This window comes from Cyprinus carpio, chromosome B23 (genome assembly GCF_018340385.1).
Source record: "Cyprinus carpio isolate SPL01 chromosome B23, ASM1834038v1, whole genome shotgun sequence".
In the NCBI taxonomy this organism is placed as follows: Eukaryota; Metazoa; Chordata; class Actinopteri; order Cypriniformes; family Cyprinidae; genus Cyprinus; species Cyprinus carpio.
Window position 1 is genome coordinate 14277074 of NC_056619.1, and position 26575 is coordinate 14303648.

At 37.5% G+C, this 26575-nt stretch overlaps 1 protein-coding gene across 9 annotated transcripts in view; it reads left to right on the top strand.

The window, feature by feature from the left end:
* Positions 1–26575, top strand: part of LOC109084630 (arginine-glutamic acid dipeptide repeats protein-like) — a 150753-nt gene that overhangs the window by 17310 nt on the left and 106868 nt on the right. For 5 of the 9 annotated variants that reach the window (XM_042751397.1, XM_042751391.1, XM_042751394.1 and 2 more), the window contains exon 1: positions 25789–26317. The exons of 3 other annotated variants lie outside the window; for them this stretch is intronic. The gene's annotated coding sequence lies outside the window, so the exon portion shown is untranslated. Of the gene's footprint in view, positions 1–25422; positions 25447–25788; positions 26318–26575 lie in introns of those variants that run through there. One more of the 9 variants, XM_042751395.1, reaches the window with a different exon arrangement.

A 26575-nucleotide genomic window follows, 5' to 3' on the forward strand; every position in this document is an offset into this window, starting at 1 on the left:
CAGTTTTATTGGTGCTGTGGCCTTTCTTTGCACTCAATCTCACACACACAGTGGTTTTCTGAGGACGCTGGACGCTGAGGCTGTTGGCCTTGACTGAAGGTAATTAACTTCAAGATTAGGTGTAGTCAATTCCCAACACTTAGTTTATGGGTCAATGACAAATAAGAGTGTCCACCATAAAAAAGGAAAAATCTTGTTAAAAACTTGCCAAGATTTTCTGGAAATGTACTTCTAGCATTCACTTTGGTTTTGAGAAAAAAGAAAATGAATACTTGTATTCAGCAAGGACGCACTGAATTAAACAAACGCGGCAGTCTAGACATTTACAATGTTACAAAAGAGTTTTTCAAAAATAAATGTTCTTTTGAATGGTTTCCTCAAAATTAACCAGCACAGGCATTTTCAACAATTTTATAATAAGAAATGGTTTTTATTATCGTTTGCACCAAACTAGTATATTAGAATGATTTCTGAAAAGTCATTGTAAAATACATTAAAATAGAAAGTGGTTATTTGAAATTGTAAAAACTTTTCACAATATTACTGGTTTTACTTGATTAAATAAATAATTACACATATGTACACACACACACACACACACATATATATATCTCATGAATTAATAATTCATAAATGGTAAGCCCTAAAAGAACCTGAACAAACCTTGCCTTGTCATAAAAAGGTCAAATAATCTGATATTTTAAAAGCTCTTTTAAGGGAGTCATGAGTGTCTGAAAGGCTTCTCTCTATGATATCATTTCCTGTTTGTTTCTACATCGTGACTTCATGAACATCATGTCATTGACCCTTATAATGGATGCATAACCTAACCTCCTGCTCGCTGCTGTGTTAATTCCAGATTCCCTCTGTGCTTTCACAGTCGATGTGGCCGCAGTTAATATTAATGCACTCTGAACCGAAGAATGCCAGCATAGCGTTATCCCTGAGACTAGGTAGAAGAGGAGCTATAAAGCATTGTGTTGTTAATGATAATTGGTGGATGTGGAGGTCCTAATGTGATGTCTGAGCCGGAGAGAAGGATAAAGATAGAGGATTTCAGTGGACGGAAGCACAGCATCGGCAGCCGTGCCGTTACCACCCAACAGCTGCAGTGCTGTTTATTTAGTTGTTTGATAATGATGCTTGACCTTTCCATTCAAGTCTGCCTCCGAGCATTCACACGCCCCTCTGCAGCGAATCCGTGCTTGTAGTCCAAGGCCAAAAAAAGCTGTTTGTTTGTATGTGTGTGTGTGTGTGTGTGTGTCGTCGACGTCCCTGGCTGTTAGTGTTGATGAGCGTCTCGCTTCTCTCAGGCCGGTCCCTTCATGCTTTGCCAGTCCCAGGAGTGGATTGTTTCAAATTAGTATGCATTAGGTGGTTAGTGCGGAGCGTTTCATTATGCAAGATTGCACTAAACTGTCTATGTTATGATTAGCCAGTTTCCCCTAAATCAAAGTCAGGCACATGCTACAGCCTTAATCTCTTCATTTTCTCACAGGGAGCCACGCTGCGGAGAGAATGAACGAGCGAGGGAGGGAGGGACCGAACGAGAGGATGGAGGAAATCGGGAAAAATGGTGTCTGAAGGAGAGATAGTAAATCATCTGGCATTAGATGAGCTTGGGTAGTCTGTGCGGTTAGTGTTTCACACTGAGAGATCTGGGGTGTCCTGGTGTTTAATAAAAAAACAGGAAGAGGAAAGAAATATGTGATGTTTTGTTCCATTAAGTGAGGCAAATGTTGCACCTGTGTGTCCCTGCATTTGCACCGAGCCGCTTTCATCCGTCAGATGGTTTATTTTTTAACACGTTGTCCAGCGCTGCAGTGCAGCCTCACCTAGAGAAGCCCATTATATCAAACCATGAATCATTTACGCCAGCCGCGCTCACACGTGCCGCCTGCATTTTTAATGAGAGATTATTGCATTTCATAAACAGAGCTTTAAAAAATTCAAATCGTATTGATCCGGGCTGAGAAGCGCCCGAGCTGGATTGTATCTTTGCCGTTTCGCCTGTCCCACTCCTGCTGTTTCTCTCTGGGGTTTGATTGACACTGTTTTTTCTTCTCATTTAATCAATTAATTCGGTCTATCACAGTTTCATTTTGCGTTCAGTAGCAGTGTTGGCAGCCTCCATCATCAGCCACCCACGTGTAATGAGAGGACATTTTAACAATTAGCGCAGGTGAGAGACGGGGCTCTGTTTAAAATGGTGGCGGCAGCAGCGGAGGTGTTGTGTTTCTTCGAGGTGTTTGGACAGGCTTCGAGGTTAATGTGCTGGAAAAGAGTGATTTAGGTCAACGGTGGTGTCTACATCTGTCACTGAGAGAGAGAGAATGAGGAAGGGGAAGAGAAAAGCTAGTGTGAAAGAAAATGATAAGCTCACGGCAGGCTGCGACGGTAACAAATAAGCAGTTTCACCTCTTTATAAGGGAGCAGATTGCTAAAACCTGAGCAAACAGGGAATGTACATCTCTCTCCCGGTTCGTCTCAGGAGTACGCTCCAGTTTCTGTGTAAATATCACACTCGCTGATGAGGAAAAAGTACTTGGCTCTGAACAAGGGGATTAAAGCAGCTATTTTATCATTTATTAATGCATGTCTGTGTCTGCCACTGACTCGTGCTGTTTAACTTTCAAATCTCGCCGCGCTGATTCAGGAGCGGTGGTATGATGTGATGTTATTGTGAGTAATTGGTTTACATGTAAAATAGACATGCATTCTGTGTCAAATAATTTTTTGTGCACCTAACACTATTAATTGTGTTTAAAGGGATGGTTCACCCAAGAAAGAAAATGTACTCACCCTTGAGTTGTTCCAACCCATATGATTATTATTTTTTTTTTTTTGTGGAGCACAAAAGAAGATATTTTAAAGAAGGATTTGGTTATCATTGACTTCCATTGTATGGACAAAGAAAACATTACAATACAAGTTAAACTCAACTGATGATTGAAAAAAATCATTTTGACTCTCCTTTAAAAAGAGTAAAATGTACACAAAGGCACTTACAATGAAAATAAATGGAGCCAATCTGTAAATCCAATCCAAAAATGCTCAGTATTATAGCCACAAGATGATTTTAGTTACAGTAACATTTTTAACAGGAGAATTTAAATGCTTTTGATCCCTGGAAAGTTTTAACCTTGAAATTTTTTGGAATCTAAATGTAGGAGAATGCATAAAAAGCTTTTTTTTTTTTTATTAATAGCGTTAGGCCAGTCATTTAACGCGACCCCTCATTTTAAACAATTTTCTGTAGCTTGGCATTTAAACAATTACTTGCAAGTATAATAAATGCATTTTGGCTTGTTTTACATGGCAAAAAAATTAAGCTTGCAACAAACACGCTTCCCACTCGACCAAATTACTGTGTATAATAATTATCCTGCATGATCTCGAGTTCATAAGCTGTTGTTGCAATGCTAATAAAAGGCTTTTTGCCATTTGCTTTCGTTTTGCCTTTTCCACAATAGTGTCAGCAGCCTTAACTGCGACCTCTTCCACTCTGATATTTCGCAGGCTGTCCCTTCAGAGCGGCCCGTTTCTGACCATGCCAGCAGTGATTAATGGGGGCATGGGCTACGCAGTATAAAACTGGATTTACATGGAAGCTTATGGCACACAAGTGGATTAGCTGGCTTTAGAGGTGAACGGACGTAATTGATTCTGATGTGTTTTTTGCCAAATGGAGCAGTGGAAAAAACAGAGTTTGACCAGGTGCATTGACCCCTTCCGCCTTTTTTTTATCTCAGTGTGGCTGCCCACGTCATGTGGTCATGAATGCAGCAGATCCCCGAGGGGCAGTGGTCGTCCTGTCTAACCTCTGTGTTTGAATTACATTTGTGTCTGTGTGTGTGTGTGTGTTTGTTCAGGGTGGGTGGTGAGATGCTAGCATACACGACTGAATGTGACTGAACCGGACTCTGCTAGTGACAGCTGTGTGGGCTCCGAACAAAAAGCTGCCTTCTTTTCTGAGCATGTGCCCTGCCCCCTTCCTTTACACACAGTGTCACATCTGTAGCACTGGGGGGGTGGCGAAGCCTTTCAGCTGTCACAACGTCGCTCAGCCGAGGATCCTCTTGGGGTTCGGAGATTGATGCATTTATTTATCTCTTTATCTTAATCAGAGATATTAAGAAGAGAAGGTAATTAATTGGCTGTGACTCTATTGGACAGGACGTGGCGAGGTGTCTATAGGCGCCCTGGTGACACGGCATCCTGGGCGGGACAAACCGCAGTATCTGTGTAAGTAATAGGTGCAGTGATTCTGCTTCCTAAATAAACATGGGGATTGTGCTGAAGTTAGCAATTCTGGCTTTGATTCCATTAATGATTTTTTTTTTTTTTAGTGTTTCTGAGGAAGAAAAAAATATGAGAGAATTTCCGATTTTGACAAATCAGAATTAAACTGAACACATTTCTTGCAGCATAAAGCAAAATAAATTCAATATTCATTCATTATTAAATTAATTCACTTCATTTTGGAAAATGTTTTCCTTATTAAACTTAAAATTTATATCACATAATAAAAGTCTATTATTATTACATATTTTATTATGTTATAAAAATATGATAAATTGTAAAATATAGTAAATAGTAAAATGGTAAATATTTTTATATATTTAAAAAAATTGTAAGAGTCAGTAAAAGACATAAAACACAGTAACAATTCTCGATTCTTATTGAGTCATACATTACAAATGTAATGACTTGTGATTCAGTGAGTCATATTGTTTCACTGATTCACAGGTGTTTTTGATTCAGAACCTGACTTAGAGTCATCTTTTCAGAAATCGGATTGCATTTATATTTAGTAGTTAATCAGGAGTTAAAGATGCTGTTGTAGTTCTGTGTGAACAAATGCACTGCTGTTAAAGGAACTGAAAATTATTTGCCGCCAAAGTATTAGTTTTAAGTTGCCAGCCACCCCCAGCATTTTGATTACTTTGTTATAGGAATATGTAAACAGTGAATATAGTGAATATAAAAGAGACTGTCTTTATGTTGGTAATGTTGTTAAGTTCCATCTAAACATTTTGAATAAAAAGCTGAGAAAATAGCATTTTTGTCAAAAACTACGTCCGAATTTGATTCATAATAATGCTCAAAACATGACATTTTGGAGTCTGAGTCCATTAACACCTCCAAAACTTGTGTAGTCTTGTATCTCAGTAACATTTTTCTAGGTAATGTTAGACTGATTTGATTTTATATGCTGTTGAAAGGTTGGTGATCAACTGCATTAACAACTTCTGGATTATAGAATTCATGTTATTTTATTTATTTTGAAACTCGGAAGTGCTGTTCTATAACTTGTAAATGGTGGAGAAGCAATTTGTTGTCAGTTGTTACGAGGTTCCTGCGTTTTTTTGTTTTTTTTTTGTTTTTTAACCTTATTCCTAAACTTGCATAAGCAGCATAATATCTGCAGGCATTGACTCCCTTCAGTATGTCCATTACACTGTTTCCTCTCCATTCTTCTCCCTGTCAGTTTATTACAGCCAAGTTAGTTGCCTGTGCTGTTTGTTTGATTCCTGCAGCAGGCAGGACTGTCATCGCTGATGAAACGGTCTCCTCTAGTTTGCTGCTCAGCATCTGTGTTTACTCGTCTGTCATACTGTGCACTGTTAGGGAGGAGAGAACGACAAGAGGGGGCGAGAGACAAGAGTTTGAGCAGAGGGCAGGACATCTCCATCTCTCCTGGATTCTTATCAACACAGAAGTGGGTGACTCATATGAAGTGCGAGTGTGTGTATGTAATAACTCCTCTCAGCTCAGTGTAGTCAAAATTCATCACAGTGAAGGACTCATCACACTTGGATCATTTAATTATCCATGCATCATATTTATCCAAAAAGTTGGGTTCTTGTTGGTGTGTGTGATGATTTGTTGCTTTCATGAAGCTCTAGTATCAGTGGGTTGCAATGTTTGACTAGATTTCCCATAATTTGAGTGAACCAAAAAACAGATTAGGGATGCACAATATATGAATTATTTTTAATTTATTGGTTTCAGTTAGAGGTGAATAAATGTCTATCTATCTATCTATCTATCTATCTTTTTATTTTATTTTTATTTATTTGTTTTTTTTTTTTTTTATTTACTTTTATTTGTTTGTTTTTTTTTCTGTGCTTTTTTGTGCTTGTTTTTGTGGTTGTGTATTTTTTTAAATATTTTAATATTATTGTTAATATAAATTTGTATATTATTATATTTGTCAATATTATTATAATATTTTAATATTAATATCACTAAATAAAAATCTTAAAATAAGAAATGTTGCTAGTGTAATATTTTACTGTACAACATTTTAAAAGAAATATATTGTAATAATTTTATACTGTAATTTTACTGTTAGTTGCATCTCTGGCCACTGAAACATTTATTTAAATCATAACCTTCTGCACGGTTTCAGTTTTACTTCATTTAATCGTTCAACCCTAGTATAAAACGTTTTCATATTTAATTGTACATTATCATTTCCACGGTTTTACATTTCTTTTTGCCTTTTTTAATAAACACTAATAACGCCATTAAAAGAAATCCTTAGCAAATTATAATTTTTTTCATACTGTGCAGGATATGGCTGTGGTGCCTAAATTAATTTGTAGTGAATGGTTTTAGCTATTACTGTTATTTTTACATTATTTTGCCAAAGTAGTCAATAATTCTAGTATCAGCCATGTATCGCTATCAGCCAAAACATAAAAATAATTATCGGTTTATCATTTAGAGTATAATTGAAATATTTTGTGCATCTCTACTAATTATACAGGCTTTGCATACAGTTTTGCACATCTCTGGCTAGCGCAAGCCAGGTTTTAAACCAAAGAAACAACTGCAGTTGCAGTGAGGGAGGGAGGGGAAGAAAGGTTAAACACTTGAAATACTTGATTCGTCCATTGAGACAAACTAATAAGTGTTCTGAAATAGCACCACAGATGAACCTGTAATTTCAGCAGGTTGTGGGAGAATTCAGGTGATGCATTTGGCTTAGCCCTCAAGCTTCATGGAGAAAAATCACTCTCCACCATTTTTAAGCACAGCAGTTGGTAGAAGTGTAATTGTACACCTGCAGTTTTGAAAAGGAGAGAAAAAAGCCCCTTACATCCAATATGCGGTGGACCACTTTGCCAAAAGGTTGACGGGAGGGTGTAATGTATTCACAACCACCCCCAGAACCAGCATTACTTTACCTGGGCTTAATTGAGGGTAAGCTCCCCTGACACAGGCTCTTGTGCACTGAATCCTGACAGAAATAAAGCTCCTGAAGGCCACAGAGGGGACCGGAAAGGAAATGATTAAGTTGGGCGTTATACTGGCCGGCTTCTTCAACTCTTTTTATGTTATCTTGATCATCTTTACCTGAGCCTGTCTGGAAACCCAGCCCTGGAGCCATGCTGAAATAGATGTGCTAGTGCAGTTATCACAGAGAAAGACAGCAAACATCTGAAATGAGAAAGAGAGGGAGGCGATGGAGGAAGACAGCGGACAGAAGGTTTTGACACCCATTGTTTGGGTGGAAAACAGACAGTGGAGTCCAGGGCAGACAGGGGCAGAGATCTCACTGGTCCATGGGGTGATGCCGTTCCCCGTGTTTGTCTCCAGCTGTCTGGGTTGTACCTGGAGAAAAGAGCTCTGAAATTATTGATTGATGCTCTCTTCGCTGTGGTGTCAATATTGATCGAAATCATGTAGAATGTAGAAATATTGTTCCTTCTGTTGCTAATTACATTTGCCGTAATCGCTAGCATTGCGCAAGTTTTATATTTAGCAGCTAAATGAGTGATGATGGGAGGTGTCGTGACAGGTGCCATATTCTCCGTCACAGCCCCAACTGCTGTGTTTAATCAAGTGAGTCCTGCGGGTATCGGCCTCGGGCCGTGGCTATCCCAGCATCCCACCAGAGTGTGGCAGATTAGGCGTCAGCTGAAGGGATATCGAGGTGCTGATGAGAGAGCATGGGGGTTCATGGGATTGATGTGCTCATATGGTTAACCCCCAAGGAAAGGGTAAATACACACAACATATTTTATTCTGGTGTATCACTCCCTGTATGTGCAGGCGAGGATGTTTTGGCAGACACTGCAGATTGCATAGATTGCAGTCACTGTTATTACTTCAGGGGTGAACAAAGACAAAGGGACCAGAAGTCTTTATTTTTATATATATATATATATATATATATATATATATATATATATATATAATTTGGCAATTTAAAGAAAAATGGGAGACAGATTGTTGACAAAAGCGAGAGTTGTGCTTTATGCTGATTCAGATTTCCCGATTTGGCTTCATTTTGAATCACAAGCTTGATTTTCCATTCAGTTCATTTCAGGTAATTTTGGTAAAAAATCTCTGCTGTTATTTACATTGGACAGCGTTTTTGGTTGGCTAAAATGGTAACTTGCCCTTTTGAGCCATCATCATAAAGCCTCATAAGAGTCATTTGTTTCTGGAATTGGGCTACACTGGTATATATTTGTTTCTGTAAAAAGAACCGTTAGAGTCATTTGCTTGTCTGTAGGACTGCACTATTTGCGTCGTATGTTTTCGATTCACATAAAAGAACCAGTTCTTAAGAGTCATCTGTTTCAGGAATTGGTCTATGCTGGCTGTTCTGTATGTTTATGGTTCAATAAAAAGAACTGTTCAAAAATCGGACTACATTAATTGCAATGTATGTTTTAAAAATCTTTAAAGTAATTGAGTCATTTAAATCTTTAAAAGTATTGATTCACTTAAAAGAACCAGTTTTTTTTATTCAGTAAAAAGAGCTCGCTTAGAGTCATTTGTTTCAAAAATTGTGCTATAAATTGCAATGTATGTTTGAACCACTTTTCAGAGTCATTTGTTTGTCTGTAGGACTACACTAGTCACTATTTTTTTTTATTCAATTAAAAGAACCAGTTCTTAAGAGTCATTTTGTTCGGGAACTGGTTGCTGGTTGCTCTATATATTTTCCTGTCTGTTTTTTTCCTATCACTCAGAAATTGATTTTACAGCGATTCAAATCAACATGTCTTCTTGAACTATACTTTAAAAGAACTACCTCATTTGCATCACTTGTTGTACAGAGGTTGCTATAAATGTTTTGATTTGCTAAACATAACTGGCTTATAAGAGTCATTTGTTTGTGAATAGGGCTACACTAGTTGCGCTGTATATTTTTTAATTCACTTGCAGCTTTCGAACAACTCAGTAGAGTGATACGTCTTGCCATTATTTTGAGGTACACAGCCTTTTTATTACATCCATTCAATATAGACTGTGAACTCACTTTCACAAGTCAAGTAAAATATGATTTCTTTTTCAGTATCTCTGAAGATTCACTGCTTTTCAGCAGCAGTTCTCCTTCACTGCTCAATCTGTGCTGCTAGACCTGAATCTTTACAGTAAACACAGATAGAGGGAACCTTATTATTTGGTACATTACAATATAATTAACTCAAAAAACAACAACAGGGCCTAAACCGTGTATTTTCTCAGCACTGTGGTTTGGATGATCAGTATAATAGGTGGAGACATACATTACAAAGATGGCGTGTGTTTTAAGTGAGTAATTTATGAAGGAATGCTCTTTAGAGGAAAAAGCCAGGGGGCTGAGGTCACAGTGAGGAATTCTTCTCTGTATTTGGAGCCATTTCATTCATAATCTCTCTCTCTCTCTGAAGCTCTCATCACCATGCTGGATTATGCTGAACAGGCTTATGCTACACAAAGCATGTTGGAGCCTGTGTTCAGAAAGAATTCCACAGAGGTGACAGGTCCAGTGTTTTGGATATTTAATTGAAGTTTCTGATTCCTTTAATTAGCCAGCTGCAGTATGTTCTCCATCTGTCACTGACTGTGCTTCACCCTAAGAGACTGCTGATGGGGGAGGGAGGAACGCTAGAGAGAATAAGAGGAGGGAGGTACAAGGGCCAAAGCTGGAAAGTGAAAAGAGAGTGAAGGATAGTGAGAAAGGAAGAAAGAAAGAACCAGCAGAGAAGGGTCGACTGAATGCGAGGAAGTATTTTGGGGATGTTTTGTTGAAGTTCTTCCTGATCAGGCAGTAATATTGTACTGTTGTGCCTTAATCAAGAGGATGTAGAGTGTCAACACTATTTATTTAAAAAAAAAAAAATTAATTTATTTTATGCAGTGTGGTTGCACAACAGTGAATTACACTGAAATAATTTAATATTTGCAAAAGTTATTATTTGTTTTTTATTTTATTCAACACTAACACTGTTAATAACACTGTTAAATGTATCATAATGAAAATAATTTTTTATACTGTACATTAGCCTAAACTCACTTTTAGCATATAAAATGATTTTTAGTGTTTTATTTTACATTTATTTTGACTTAATAGTAATCTGCTATCATCTGTGACATAAAAATTATTACCAGGCGGCTTCTTAGTATATCTGGCATTCTGCACTACTGCTTGTCTCTGAATAAAAGCCTGCAAAGAGTACTTCGCATCTCACATCGCATCTTACAAATGTAAAACCAACCTAAAACTCTTCAGTATGCATAATGATTTCTTTTCATCATCCTCCAATCTCATTCTGTTGCAAATTACCAACCTGCATTATGATCATCAGAGCATTTGCTTTATCTGGCTTTTGCCAGAGTAACCAACGTTGTGTTAAGTAAGCGCTATGTAGCCTAAATGTTATTTCCCAGGGCACTTTGAGTGTTAACCTAGCGTGAAGTACTGTGATGACTCCAGAGCCTTACCCACACACATTCAAACGCACACCAACTGCTCAGCCAAGCAATCAGTGCGCACTGCTCAGCATTAATGGTGTTTGCTTGTGAGATTCGAGCGGACTGCGGTCCCTCATAAAGTCACTTTAGGTAGAATTCTGCTCAGTCCTGTAGCATTTTAGCTCAAATTCAGACGTGCTGTGGTAGTTTGATCAGATGACCTGTAGTCTGTTTAGCGCAGTGTTCGTTTGCATGCTAACCCTATTTTCGTTCACGAGTCAATAGCTTGTATAAAAGAGCCTGGAGTGGTTTGCGGCCCACACCGTCTCCTTGCAGATGATTGTGTTAGCACGTCTCTTCCGGGCCTCGCGTGGTGATTGTGAGAGAAAATAGCACAGTGAGGAAATGGAGCTGACCTTGGATCAGTCTCCTCTGTAGCCGGGGTGATGTATAGGCTCAGCGCGCAGGCTGGCAGTAAGTGAAAGCCATGTTTTTATTTTCCTGCAGAGGGCACCGTGTCAAGGCGCATAAGCGGGTTCATTTCTTCCCCCTCCGTCTCTGCTGCCGAGGAATGTTAAATGTCAGCCATCGGGCCGGGGTGCTAGAGCACTGATATTAGCCTGGATTGAATAAGCATGGGGCCGAGTGATGATTTGAATTTATTTGCTGGTGTAGGAGAGGGTCAGGCTCTGTGGGCTGTGGGAGGGTGTTTGAATGGCTTGGAACAATTATTGTCTGTCTAGTCTTTTGTCTGTTTATTTTTAAGGCCAGTTTGTAATTGTCAAATGGAAAATTGGCCGCCATCTGTCATGGTGGTATTAAAAATGAAAAGAACAAGACTGTACACGATTAGTGCACTCTGTTCAGCTCGGCGTCTGTAATAGAAAGAGAATGATTTGAATTTGATGACATTTTGGCATTAATATTTGTCATAAAGGTCTTCATCTAAGTGTCATTTAGCATAATAAAAGGTCACTTTTTATAGCAGATGAAATTTGTTTATTAGTGGTACTTGCTAGGGCAAGCGTCACAGTTGCTATTGCTCATTCTTGAACGAACCCCTAACCCCACGGATTTCACTTTGGAGAGTAATACATCCCACACAGATTGGATTGTGAAGATGAGTGATGCCTCAAATGCGATCTAGAGTTTATCTCTACACTGTACTTGACCTTATAAGATCGCTACTGCTTATAATACATTGTTTTTACAGTTTGTTTTTAAAAAGAATCAGTAAGTAAACAGAATAAAAAAAATCTATTTGCATTCACATTTGTTTTATGAAATTAGGCCTAGCCTATTTGACTTATCATCATAATAATAATTAATAATAGACAATCATTTTATAACTTTTGTTTTTTTATAATACGTATATTATAAACTGTATTAAATAACTGTATTGTTTATATTATTATTATTATTAATTATATACTGTAGTTTACAATTAATAATGTTATTAATAATAACATGTTATTAATAATATTAATAATATATTATGTTATTAATAATGGACTAACATAATATAATCAACATTTTATAATGTATAATTAATGATTAATATAACTAATGCAATGTAAAATGCATAATAATTGTTGTATGTTTTGTTAATTATTATTATTATTATTAGTTTACAATTAATAATGTTAATAATAGACTAACATAACATAAACACTCTAAAATACAGAAAATTTTATAATATAATAAAATTATCACATAATACAATATTAATAAAAAATAAATGTAATATAATATTAATATCATTAATGTAATAGTAATAATAATAATTATTATTATTATATTTTATAATGTAAAATTAATAATTAATATAATACATAGCCTATAATAATACAAATATATTGTAATTTATAGGGACTGTTTTGAAACTCCCTAGCAATGTTTAAACACTCTGAGATATATATAGTTTTTTATTTGGTTTTTTTTATAATAAAATTAACAATACAGTTACAATTAAAATGTATGGTTCTTAACTGTATTGTTAATTTTATTATTATTATTGTTGTTATTATTATTATTAATAATATTAATTATAAACTGTAATTGACAATTAATTTCAATAGTAATAGAATAACAATTAAGATATTTTAAAATAAAGCAAATTATGTCATATAATTAAATTATAATAATATCATATAATAATAACACATATTTAACAATAATAATAACAATAATAATAATAATAATAATTATATTTCATAATGTATAATAATTTATTAATATTATTAATACATTGTAAAATAAATACAAATCACATAGCAACACCCTGGAAACCATTAAGATCAACATCATGGTGTTGAGTTTGACGCTACTGCTTTTTAATGTCTCTTACCAGTTCTGAGAGAGTGTTAATGCTTTATTAGAAGCTGGCATCTCAAACCTTTTAAAGACCTTTTATTATTTGCATTCGTTTTGTTTTTGAAGTATCATCGAGTATTGACGTGCTCAGTTTTAGCTGTCATCAGTGCTTATTTGCGTTTTCAAGTGTTGGATTATCATCTCAGGCTCACAGCCAGCAGCACTCAAAATTATGAATAATTTCCTGTCACCATCTAGGATAGAAGAACTGAGTGAACACAACACCTCTTTCTACGACAAAAAGAAGAAGAGGGAGGCTGGAGGATGGCAGGACTGTGTTTCATTGTGTGCTGATGGATGTGCAAGGCTTGCTGCTCAGAGCGCTTACTTAATAGGGAGCAGTAGGCTTGTCGCGGCACTTTTCTCTCAACGCTGGGGAAGACGAGGAGGAGCCATGCTTGGCTAATCATAGAACAGACAGTCCATTTCACAAAGGTTAGAGCTGCCCCATAATACAGGCTAATCAGCAGGTAATCTGTTTTCTTTCCATTAGATTCTCCCAGGTCAACCTTGACCGAAGTGTACAGAATTGGAAATTCTCATCTTCCAATATGAGTGTTGTTGTTTTTTGGTTTTGAAAGCATTGAAAGTCTACATTTCTATTGAGCTGACAATCCACCCGAGATGCTTTGCGACCTGTGGGCAAACGGAGACCACTGGCTGTGGTCTAAAAAAGCCGCTAGCAGCTTTTGTCCGAGAGCATTAGCATTAAATCACACTGATCTAGTTAAAGCAGGAGCATTTAAACCTATAATCTAGCTAAGCTAAGCTTTTTTTCTTTCCTTCTCTTTAAAAAAAAAAAATACAATCTAGATTGCATTTTTGAATAATGTACATTTTCTGACGGCTGCTGAGTTGAAATAAAAGGTAGCATAGACGGTACTGCGGCACTGCTAAGTGCTTGAAAATGTCACTAAAGCAGTGTTACGGGAATGAATGGATGGCTGATATAATGGTGTTTGACATGAGAGCCTTAGTCATGAGAGCTGTCAGTAGAGTTTGAAATCAGCCAGAGAAGCTGGGGCCGCGGCAGGCGGGGAGGTGAAGAATTTCTAAAGCTGATTCTGAAGAGACAGTTTAGAGGGAAAAAGAGAGAGATGAGTTGCATAATGAGATTGAAGCTGCTTTAAAAAAAGGGCAGTTGTTTTCAGCCATTTGTAGTCATTCACAGTTTTGCTGAGAGGTTTAATTCATCAGGGTGTTTTCAGCCATTTATATTGAACCCTGGATTTGTCTTTTAAAGATTTTTGGCATTTTTGACTTTATTATGATAGGCCATTAGCACAACGGCGTGATATGGCAGCACACTGCCCACAAGGCTGTTGGCACCGACGGTAACTTGAAATTACAATTGACTGTTTACTTTTGTAGTTCACCCAAAAATGAAAATTTCATCACCATTTACTCACTGTCATTTCATTCCAAACCCATATGACTGTTTATAATTAATCTGTTTACAATTAATCTGAACATAATTTTAAAGACTGCAATAGGACTGGTGATTTAAAGCTTCAGAAGCACCAAATAAAAGTGGTCCATATTACTTATACGCTATATTTCATGTGTTTTGAAATGCTATGATAGCTTTGTGCGAGAAACAGACCAGTTCTTGCTTCAGTCGCACCTCTTCTGGGTGTGTCGCAGAACCAGTGTCTCATGCATAAATAAATCATACTTCTGAGTCAGATGTTTTCAATGAACAAATTCACAAACTCACTTGAAGTTAAAGAGTTGAGCATTATCAGGTTATAAATACATTTCAGTTATTTCCTCACACAAAGCTGGCTTCGAAAAACTGTAAAATTCAAATGGACTGATGATTTATGAAATTTTCATGTACTTTTCTGCAGTTGGAATGCCTTAGTCTATTTATTGTAATTACATTGAAAAGAAGTGACAGCACAATCTTTAAAATTTATGTTTTTGTGGCCAAAGGAAGTAAAAGTGGGGGTGAACTGTTCCTTTAATAAATCTCCTTGGTTTTATTGAGCCTCATGATGAAACACAAGCCTATGAATTTCTGTGTAAATCAATTGTAACACCATTTTTGCATAATGTGTCTCATTTAATTCAGTGCGTCATTTACACTGAATATTCTGTATTCAAATACGTCACATCTCAGAGGGTAAATCAGTTGCAAATGCCGTTTCATATTGTCATCGTGTCAAGATCATTATTTTTTTTCTGCTCTATCCATGACAAATCAATGCTGTGGCTGAACGAAAACAAACCAGCTAATCAGTGATGAAATATTCATTATAAAAATAAGACCCACTCAAATCAAGGCTGAAGCGTCCTTTCTATGTGAGCCTCTCTCAGTCAGGTTATTTTCCATCTTTCTGTGTGCATGGCTGTGCTTGACGGCCATGTTGCTGTGGATCAATATCAAGTGATGGCTGGAGGAAGACAGAGGATGTGTGCAGAATGGAATACTAGCTTACTGAATAAAGTGCAGTATATACTAGGGATATTAAGATTCATTTCTCATAATATCTTTTGTGTTCCAGAGAAGAAGGTCAGTCAGTTATAGGTTTGGATGAGGGTAAGTAAAAAAAAAAAATGAATATAAATTTTTGGGTGTACTATCTCTTTAAGCATCATATGCTGTTAAGTTTAGTCACTCCTGCACTGAGAGAGAGAAACATAGATATGGACAGACGTGAACATGCAGCTGTTTAGGAGGAAAGAGCCCAATGTTTTAATACAGTGATCTAATCCTGTGAGTTAATAACCTTTATCTGTAGTAATTGCAGCGGGCTAAATGCTCTAATTCTGTGGAACAGATGTCCCAGGGGCTCAGAGACGGTTCACCAGACCAACGGCCATGTCACAGGCGTGTGTTGAGGAAACAGAGCTTTATTATTTTTTGTAACTGTATTAAATCAAAGCAGACCATATGCTCGAACACACGCAACAAATCCAAAGCATAAGCAACCGTCGAATGTTGTTTTCCTCCCACTTTTGGTCAAGGGCTTGCTAAATATTACCTTAGCACGATATACACACACCCAGATAAAGGAAACCTTGTCTTTTCTCTTCTGTGTGAAATGTTTGGGATTAGCAGTAAGTGTGTTTCAGCCCTCATAAATCAGCCCTTCCAGCCGCTTTCTGTTTTCTCTCTGAAAGGCTCAAGATTGCTCTCGGATGCTCCACCGAGCGACAGTGCTGAATGTAAAATGTCAATGTTTTTGAACAGGTGCTGTGAGGCAAGGTCCTGATGTTTTTATTTCCACAGCGCTGGCTGGGAGGAAAAGCTGCTCAAGGAGCAGGATGGGAGTTAAAAGCGCGTGGAGGAGGGAGAGAAATCTGTGTGTGTGTGTGTGTGTTTTTAAGGTGGCGGAGGGGGGAGGCAAATCGAGTCTCTAAAGGGAGTTCATGTTTGGATTCATTTCTAAAGCACAAACCAAGTGGCTGTAACTTGCACACTGTTCTTTTCTTTCATCCCCCCCCCTTTATTGTTTATGACAGCAGTAGACGTTTTTTAAATAAATCATCAGCGCTAATTCCAGGTGACGCATTAATCTTCGGTTTGTTTCCTCGTGTGCATAAAGCCGCAATGGCTGGATGCTCTTTCTTCATTTATTGCTTGCTTTTATTCACTTGCTCGCTCATGCACTCATGATTTATTTCCTTCCTTTCTTTTCTTTTGTCTATTTTTGCTTCCCCCAGAGTGTGGTACTGTGAATGCCTGTAAAGAGGGCTGCGGGTCCTAGGAGACGCAGTCGAGGTTAGTCAGCATTACAGCTGTAAATCCAGCTGTTTCTTTTCTAACATTTCCTTGTTTTCCGCCTCCGATGCCAACAGCACACCTATCTGATGCTTCCCAGAACTCCCTTTTGTTTGACTCAATTACCGCACACTTGTTTGTTCACATCATCCTTTAAAGCCGTGATTCCCAACTGTTTTTGTCTTGAGGTCCACCTTTTTATACAATTTTTTTTCAATGAAAATATAATAATCGTACTGGATATAATTTAGTATTGTGATTATGGTTTTGCTTTCTTTAAAGCAAACTTAATTACAGGATTTTACAAGATTTGTTTCAGGATCATTTTAGTCTTTTGACAACTGTAAAATGTTTATTTTAAAATCGTAAATGGGTTAGTGATAGTTGAAAAAAGTTATTAGAAATATGTATTGTTTACTGTTTGTCTTTTTGTTATTATTATGAGTTTTTGATTATGATTTTGCAGGTAGAAGTTGTTCAGATATTTTATAATCTTCGTACTATTTCTGATACTTACATATATGACATATATGTGTATAGTAGTGCTGTAAAACGATTAATCGAATCCAAAATAAAAGATTTGTTTACAGAATATATGTGTGTGTACTGTGTATACTTATATATAAAGACACACACATACAGTATGTATTTTAAAAATATTCATATGTATTTATATTTATATAATTTATATAATATATAAATATATTTAATATATAAACAACATATTTTTCTTAAATATATATAAGCATGTGTGTGTGTATTTATATATACATTATAAATTTACACAGTACACACATATTCTGTAAAAAAAAAACTTTTATTTTGGATGCGATTAATCATTTGACAGTGCTTTTTTCAGCATTATTAAATGATTATGAAATGAGTTTCATCAGTTTCATAAGTTTTTCTACCCAAATATGTTTTACCCAAATTTAATTCAGAAATTAATAGCATATATTAGAAGTGGTGTATAAAAGACATGCATGTCTGAATTGCCGTTTTAATGAATGTTTTAATAAATTAATAGATCTGGATAATAAAATGAGTACCATATCATTGCCCCAAATACTGTTTTATCAGTTATCAAAGCAAAATCTTTTCTAGTAGCACCTTGAAACTGTTTAGGTACCCACTGTTGTCGCTCTGGTTCATGCTAACAGTGACTTGCGTGTGATCTTGTAATAATGTTAAATTGACCCCACCCTGTTTAGCATGACAAACACGACCGTACCGATTCTGTCCGTTCTCAATGCCGCCCACACCGCATGTCGACCCAGTATGTGTGATTGTTTTGATGTGACCCCTCCTGTTAGCTAGTTGAAAAGTGACAGGCTGCATCAGTGGATGCAAATGACGGTAATAAATCCAGCAATGATATGGAGGCTGTGCCTCTTAAAGCACAAGAGCGGCTTACTTAATGAGTTTGATAATTGGCTTTCTGCTGGCTATGTCTCCCTTTTTTTCGTTACACCTCCCTCTCCTACTCTCTGTTTCTACTTGGCTTTTAGTGTCCTTCATTGTAGGGATGGGCAACTGAATGGAACAAAATACTTTAAATACTTAGTTGAACTATGAATAAAAAGCACCATAGCATTCAAAATGACAAAACTTCACCTCTCTTTGTAAGGTGCAGTCACATTTTTTTAATATTTTACAGGCAAAAAAGGTCTGTTGTGAACAAAAATCTTTAATTGCATGGATTCCTATTAAAACTTGCAATTCAACGGATTTTGCTGCAAAAAATTTGATCAAACGTAAATTCAAAAAAATTCAGCTGCATCTTTAAAAGTATAATTTACCCAAAAATGTATGATCGTTTTTTGCTGTGAAACACAAAAGAAGGTGCTTTGAGAAATGTCTCAGCAGTTTTTTCCATACAATGAAAGTCAATAGGGTCCAGTGTTGTTTTGAACCCCAAAAACATTCCCAGGTCAACATTCTTTAAAATATTTTCTTCTGTTTTCCACATTAATCAAATAGGTTTTGCAACGACATTATAAATAATGGAAGAACTGCCTCTTTTAAATGAATATAAGACAGCTTCTCCGTGTCTCATCGCATGTCATTTCTTAACTGATAGCATGCAGATAAGTGAGAAATCCATTGTGACATGAGGACAGGCTATGGAGACAACTGTCATGATGCCTTTGCTTGAGATTTTCACAATCATTCATGAGCCCACACACACATGACTGCCCTAAATGCATGCTGACTTCAGCGTTGAGAACATCGCTGGAAAGATGTCAGCGTTCAGGATGATTCAGTGCCCCAGCGGAGTGACTGTGACACCGTTTCACTCAGCTAGGCTCGTGTAGCTGGTATTGTGGGGTTTGTTTTCCACCATCTGGAGGAATGTGCCTACAGTAAAGGGAGAACAATGCTCCCTCTGTACTTCCTGTGAGCGTTTCGGGGCACTACATCTAAGACGGACCCGTTTTGTTATCATTCCTCGTCGCTCTCCTGTGACAGGCGTTACGAGGGCGCGCGGAGGGTGCAAACCTGACAGTGAGATCTTAGGACGGGGCGAGAGAAGTGTGAAAATCACACCTTGCCAATTGAGTACGATCTCATCTGCATTTGAATGGTTTTCCAGCTGGTAAGCACAGCCTAGGGCAGGATGACTGCTGAAACAGTGTGAGATACTGCTGAGAGCATTTACTGTGACAATAGCCTTAATGCTTTGCTTTAAGCTTTTCAGCTCTGAGATGTTAATACAGCCGAGGAATATGTAACTTCTTTCCCTTTTCCTCTCCTTTTTTGATTTCAGAGCAAATATTTACAATCTTACAGACAGTTTACATTGCTAATTGCGTCGGAGTCTATTGAAAATTTCTGTCTGCTGTACGTTATGTGGTAGTGCACAATATGTAAGTTATATGTGGTTTGTTAGGCATCCAAACAATCTTGTTCTGTTTTGGGTAAGGCTGATGGTAGCAGCTTGGCACTGGCGTCTGGAGTGAGAAGTAAACAATGAATCACCAACAGCAGTTTCAGAATTTCCCACTGCTGTAAAAGTCATCAAACTCCACATTCCAGTACGACATGAATGCACGTTACTACTTTTATAACCTCTGGGAGAATTTTTGTGTGACAGGAACTGTGGTGCTGTTGCTCATACTGTCCATTGGGTGGCAGAGTGAAAGACTCCAGTCGTGTAGACGTGCCTTCTCACATGGCAGACACTAGTGGCTTGATCTAATGGATCTGGACAGAGGAGCTTAAAGCAACATCCTCCATTCACTTCCTTTTTGTTTTACCCTTTAAAATTGGTGCCGTCACAGAAAAGGGGTTCAGGCGTGAGTTTGTGAGGGTTTATTTTACCTTTTATTTGAATTTAATATTTTTTATATTGATTGTATGTTAGGGTTTGTTTTTGTTTTTTTTTATTTTTACTTTTTTTTTATTTTTTTATTTTTTATTTTGATTTTTTTTATTCAGTTGGTTATAATCAGTGTTTGAGATTTTAATAAATTTTTTTGTTTATATATATATATATATATATATATATATATACCTAATCAGTTGGTTATAAAAGTATTTTACTTTTAATCAGTGTTTGAGATTTTGTTTTTTTAATACATTTTTTGTTTTTTTTATAGATATAGAAATCAGATTTTAAATATTTTAATAAGCCATTTTTGTTAACTTAGACAAATGCACACCAGCTCTTGCCCAGAGACAGCCTGAGTGAGTGCTCTTAATGTATGTACAATTAGGGGGTGAGTGAAGTAGCACCTGGGGAGGCTTGTGTGTGTGTGTGTGTTTATACCTCTGTCTTGAGCAAGAGAGTTAGAGAGAGCAGCAAAGGGAGGGGTTTCTGCCCTGATGGACTATTTACCACCGGCAAACAAAGAGAAAATCCAAGGCGTCCACACGGGAGCTTCACAGCTATTTAAAAATCTGCTAGCGTTAGTGTATGAATCCGGCCAAACGCTTCTGTTTATTTTCAGAAGTAACCACTCATTTAGATCGGAGTACGAGTTTACGCATAAAGCTGAAAACTAGTCAGCCCATCAGGGCGGTTTGCCACTCGTCTCTCAGCGAGCTCTGCGCTGTGTAATTACGTGAGGAGAAAGACACATAGACCTCCCCTTCACATTCCCTGATCTAATTTGTTTGCCGGGTGACAGCAACACATCTGGAATTGTGGATGCTTATGTTGCTTTTTCCTAATGTGATGGTTTTTGAATCTAACTGTCCCTTGAAAGATGGATTTTTATGTGTTTGTGTAGCTTGGCGATACGATAAATAACCTCGCCGAAGTGTCGCAGGATTTGAGGTTTCGCGAGCCTGCCAAATATGGATGAATGGCAAAGTAAACAATATAACTACGCAAGGCTTGCCTACAGGGCAATCTCTCAATGAAATTGAGCGTTCCTGCCTCACATCAAAAGCCTTTTGCTTTCTTCTTGTGCTGTTTACAATGTTAAATAATGGGTTGGAAGGCAGTTATCTCTTTAACTACTGTTTAACAGCGGAGGCTTGCAATGTCAAAAACACAGATTACTCTGGATGAGATCCCTTGATGAGATGATATAAGAAAATGTTTATTGGCGTACTATAAACTGATCCAAACCTCAGTCTAACAATATGTGTTACTCCATTGAGGCTGAAACCCATTACATTTCCTTTGTGAGTCATTGTTGAATAGGATGAGGCAATAAAATACATTTAAATTGAGCCATTTTTTATAGTCAGAGAGGGTTTGGTTACAGTCATTCTGAGATTTCTGCTTGTTTTCACCCCTCATGTCTCAAAACTTGTAAAATAGTCTCATCTGAAAGTAGCAGAGTGCTAAAATGGCACCCAGCAAATTGAAGTCAAGGTTTTTTTGTCTGCTAGTAGAGAGAGGCTGTCAGCTGATGGCGTATGTGTGTGTGTGTGTGTCTGAAGGAAAAGTAAATGGGGGTGGAAGTACCTGGTGTCTGTTGAAGGGAAGCACGAGTGTTTGTTCCTGATGGCAGGCATCAGAGTGTGAATATGACCTCTGGTGGAAAAAAAAAAAATGCAACTGCTGCTGAGATCAACCTCCACTTTTAGGCACTCCGGACTACTGTTATTTTGTATCACTTTGAAATAGGCTGTTTCAGATGCTATGGCTTCCTCAAAGACACAGGGAAGAACACGTTTTATTATAAGTAGTGGAATAAATCCTGTCTATCCCTGAAATGGTGTGAAAGATTATGTTTAATTTCTTCATGCTGTTTTTACTGCTCGATAACTCGCCGAACCTTATACCAGAGAACATTTGCTTTTGAATGTTTCTCTCTTTTTCTGTCTCCCTTCCGCTTGTCTGCTGATCCCTGGTGAATGCATTAAATGAAGTTACTAGATATGAGTGCTTAAGGGGCCAGGGCCTCCCAGGCTTGCCAAGGCGCTCAGAAGCTTGGCTCACTCAACCATGTCATCTTTTCTTTCTCGTCCCTTTTTTTTTTAAACTTTTTTTGTTGTTTCAGATACTGACTGGCTGACTTATTAGTATGGCAGGGCATTTTAAGTCTTCAGTACCTTCACTGAAAGACAGCCAGGCTGGAGGAGGCATAATAAATCAGTCATGTACATCTAATTATTTTGTTAACATTCATCAGATCAGTAAGGGGGATCTTTATTGGTTACAATAAAACACTTATAGTTCTTTCCCTCCTTTTAATCGTCAAATATAAAATGTTTAGCATCTTATCAAATTATAAAGGCCTGTTCACACTAAGGATGATGATTGTATAAAATATGATTCTAAATTGAAAAGAATAGCAGTCCACACCATAACTATAACCATAATGAAACTGTTTTTATAGCTGGTGAATAATAAAAACATTGACAGCCAATCATAATCCATCCTGCTTTGAAGAGCTCGAACATTTAAAGTGCCAGACAACAAAACTGCAGCATGTGCTTACAATAAACAGAATGTTATCATTATGATATAGTTTATCCTTATCGTTCTTAGTATGAATGGGCCATAATTCTTGAAAGAATAATTTGGGTTCTAAATTAGGTTCAGTTGACAGCATTTGTGGCTTCATGTTGATTTCCAGAGAAATTAATTTCAGCTTTCAACTTTAGGTTACAGTGAGGTATTCCCACCGAAAGTGAATTGGGTCAATTTTTAGAGGATTCAAATGCAGAAATGTGAAGCTAACAGTTTTATTAATAAAAACAAAGAGGATTCAAATGCAGAAATGTGAAGCTAACTTTTTTATTAATAAAAATTGTTTGTAAAAATGTATTTTTTTTTAAATTTATTTTTTGTTTGTTTTTTTGTAACTTTTTTTTTTTTTTTTTTTAAGAATAGAATGAATGAGTCAAAATAAATTTTTCTTGTAATCAACATCAACATCATTCCACAAATATTGTCAATTGAGCCTGGTATTGAACTTAGCATATTTCTTTAATTCCTGTCATCTCAAGCTAAACCCTTCAATAATACACTAGTGTGAAGGGGTCAGAGTACAGTATCTGAGGCATTGTGATGGGTATTGAATGCAGAGCAGAACTGAATAGACACAGTCAGCTTCCCAGATACATGCTTAGGCCTGTAGAATGCAGAATGCTTTGCTTGTAACTGCACCGGTTGTCTCCTTTCATTATCAGTTAATGGTGCCCAACTTGACAGGGCCATGTGATAAACAGAGGAGCTGTGAAATCCTGGAGGTGGAGTTCTCGTCTGCCTGATAATGGGATCTCATCTGCTGTTGCGAATGCCCGCGGAACAGCCATCTGAGTGCATGAAATGCAAAGCATTCACAATTTGGTGCTCTTTTTGGCTTACATTTCCTCCGAACGCTCAGCTTGTGTTTTGTCTGTCTGAACGCTGAGTAGTTTACAGCGTGCATTAGCTGAGAATTTATTAAAACCATCAGAGTTGTTTTGATTGTTACTGAGTGCATTTTGTGAAATACCAGTCGTATGCGTATGCATGTTTGTTTTATCTTGCCGATCATGATTGTCAGTCATCCAGAAGAAATGTTTGTTTGCACATAACATCACGATGGTTTAATATTCCTCAAACAAAACACAATCTATACATTGTTCAGGCATTCCCCCACGCGAACACGCACCTTCCGTCGTGATTCGTTTCTGAGCACTAATTAACTGTCTGCCACAATGTCAAATGCATTATTGTGTATTTTTCTCATGAGCCAGAGTAGCTAATCTCCCATTGGCTGATAGCAATGATTTGTATCTCTTTGAAAACTGCATTCTCTAAATATCTTCCCTGTGCACAGTGAGGATCTCGCATAAGCAAGTGACTCAGGTTTCCTGTTGGGCACATTGTAAGTGCTATCAGGGCGGCTCGGGGAGATAAATATGGATGCACTTGAGTAAATGTAATAAATACGCCTGAATGTGAAGCTCAAACGCTTTCCAAGAGGGGAGGAGGGTAGCCTGCTGGGGTGTGAGTGTGTGTGTGTGCATGGCAGAGCTAAGGATTGTCAGGAGAAACAGAAGTCACACTGTCTCTGGCTCCCCTGGAGCTGGAAAGCGTTTGCCAGCACTGGGATCACTAGGGACACCTCCTCCTTTTGAAAACCTGACAGGCTACATGGTTTGCAGCACAATAAAGGGCCTGCAGTACACCAAACTCACTTCCTATTGATCTTAGCTGCCTCCATAAATATAACGTCGGTGAAGAGAAAATCCTTAATACGTTTTTTTTTTTTTTTTGGCTCAAGATTTTGAGATATTCTATAATGTAACATTTCATTAGTATTTGGGTCAGTGACGTGACACTCATTTCTTTTGTCAAAGTTTAAATACACAAACTATGCAGTTTGCATAAACAAATACTGCTGTAACGAACATTTAGGTAATTTGGTGATTTAAAAGCCATTTTAATTATTTTTTTTTGTAGAAGCCTAAACTCAAAAATGTCATGTTTTTTTGTGTCATGTGACAAGACATGCATTAAAGCACCCCTTTAGACTCACATGAAAGTGAGGTCACTTGTTGTATACATTACATTACATACGTTACTATGTGTACATTATATAGTATACATTTTAGACATATATTTATTTTATTTATTCAAGTTTGTTTTTAATGTCACATTGATATTTTAATATAAAAGGCATGCTCACGTTGTCAAAAAATGACCCATGAATTTGTGGGAAATTTTTTTTTTTTTTTTTAAATGTGTTGTATTCAAATGTGTAAAAGTGCAAGGACAGTATTTTAGTTCTTGATGAGACCACTTGACATATTTTTAGAATCGTTAAATGGTTTTCAGAAATGTATGAAAACAACATGAATACAAAGATTACAAATGTTTTTAAAACATTTTTTCCCCAGTGGCATCATTATGGCAGTGCTGATGTTGTTATATTATCAAATTATTTCCATTCTGTATAGAAGCACAAAATCGGTTTTCATTCTTTAGACAGCAACAAAGAATGCACGTTCTTTTTAAATGCACATTTGTGAATACATGCTGCTTCCATGTTGGGCGGGGGGGAAACGGAGTAATTAATTCATTATGTGAATATGCAAATGAGAATGAGAGCACCAACGCACAATGTATGTGTAATTTTCACTGGTTGTTTTGTTCTCAGCCCCAATCATTTGGCAGCGAAGCACGGCAATAAAAAGTGGGTGTTCATTATTGGACACTGAAAATCAATAGCTGGAATCTGTGGTTTTTTTAAACGGTAGGCTTTTGATTTTTGGCGTGTTTTCTGTGATTATCTATTTGTTGTTATCTGTGCTGCTGGAGCTGGAGTCAGCTTTAGACAGCATGCACATTAATATTCCGTACAGCCGTCGTGTGAATCTGGATTCAACGTCTTGCTTACCGATGCAGTTTCTTTACCGACCATATCCTCACGGTTTATGATCAATCACGACTCCAGTCCGATCACTTGTCGTCGGTAATCATTAGAATCCAGTCCGTGTTTTTGTTTTGCTCGCTTTTTAGAATCGCTTTTCAGAAGTTGTGTGTGTGTTTGTGTGTGTGTGTGTGTGTGTGTTTCTGTTTGTGTTTTTTGTGGATAAAGAAAGACTATGTTTTACTTGTGGATGCGTCTGTTGAACAGCTGAAGAGGAGGAGGAGGGGGTTCTACAGAAAGAGAGTGAGATAGAGAGAGAGAACGTGCTGTGTGTGCATATGAAAGAAAGCGCGAGGGAGCGCGCGCGCGTGTGTGAAAAAGGAAGCGGAGTCTGTAAACGCCGAACTCACTGATTTCCTACCCTCCACAAACTCAAGCTTTTGGAGTTATCACACGGCGAAAAGGAGGAGGGGGAAACGCGTACGTTCAGAAAACGAGTCCCCGGGCGGTCCGAATGCGAATAAATTAGTAAAGCGAGGTCGTCTTTTGTTGAGGCATTTGCCCCGTTTCTCCTCTGTATGGACAGCGGCTCTCTCAGGATAAAGTATCGGCGTGATAGTGCTCAGCCCTCGGCTTCTTGGATTTTGGCCCAGGCCGAGAAGTTCGGCGGGGTCATTTTCAACGAACAGACGTGGAATTGTGTTTGAAGTTGTTTGCAGCAGCCCGATAGGAACTTAGATCATCATACTGGCGGGTGAGTAGTGCCTTGGCGACATTGGCTGTGTTCTAAAAGAAGGAAGACTGAGGGAGTTTAGAGGGCTTGAGTGGGTGGGAAGGTAAATGGGGGGGATAGAGATGGAATGTTGGCAATTGCTACAGGCTCAGAAGTTGAAAGCAGCAGCAGCAGCCGGTTTTTTTTTCTTTGTTTTTTTTTGTGCATGTTTCACTTTTGCTCTCGCTGTTGAAAGAGACGAGCACTGTGTAATCTTTTTAGGATGCTTTATGGCTTTCT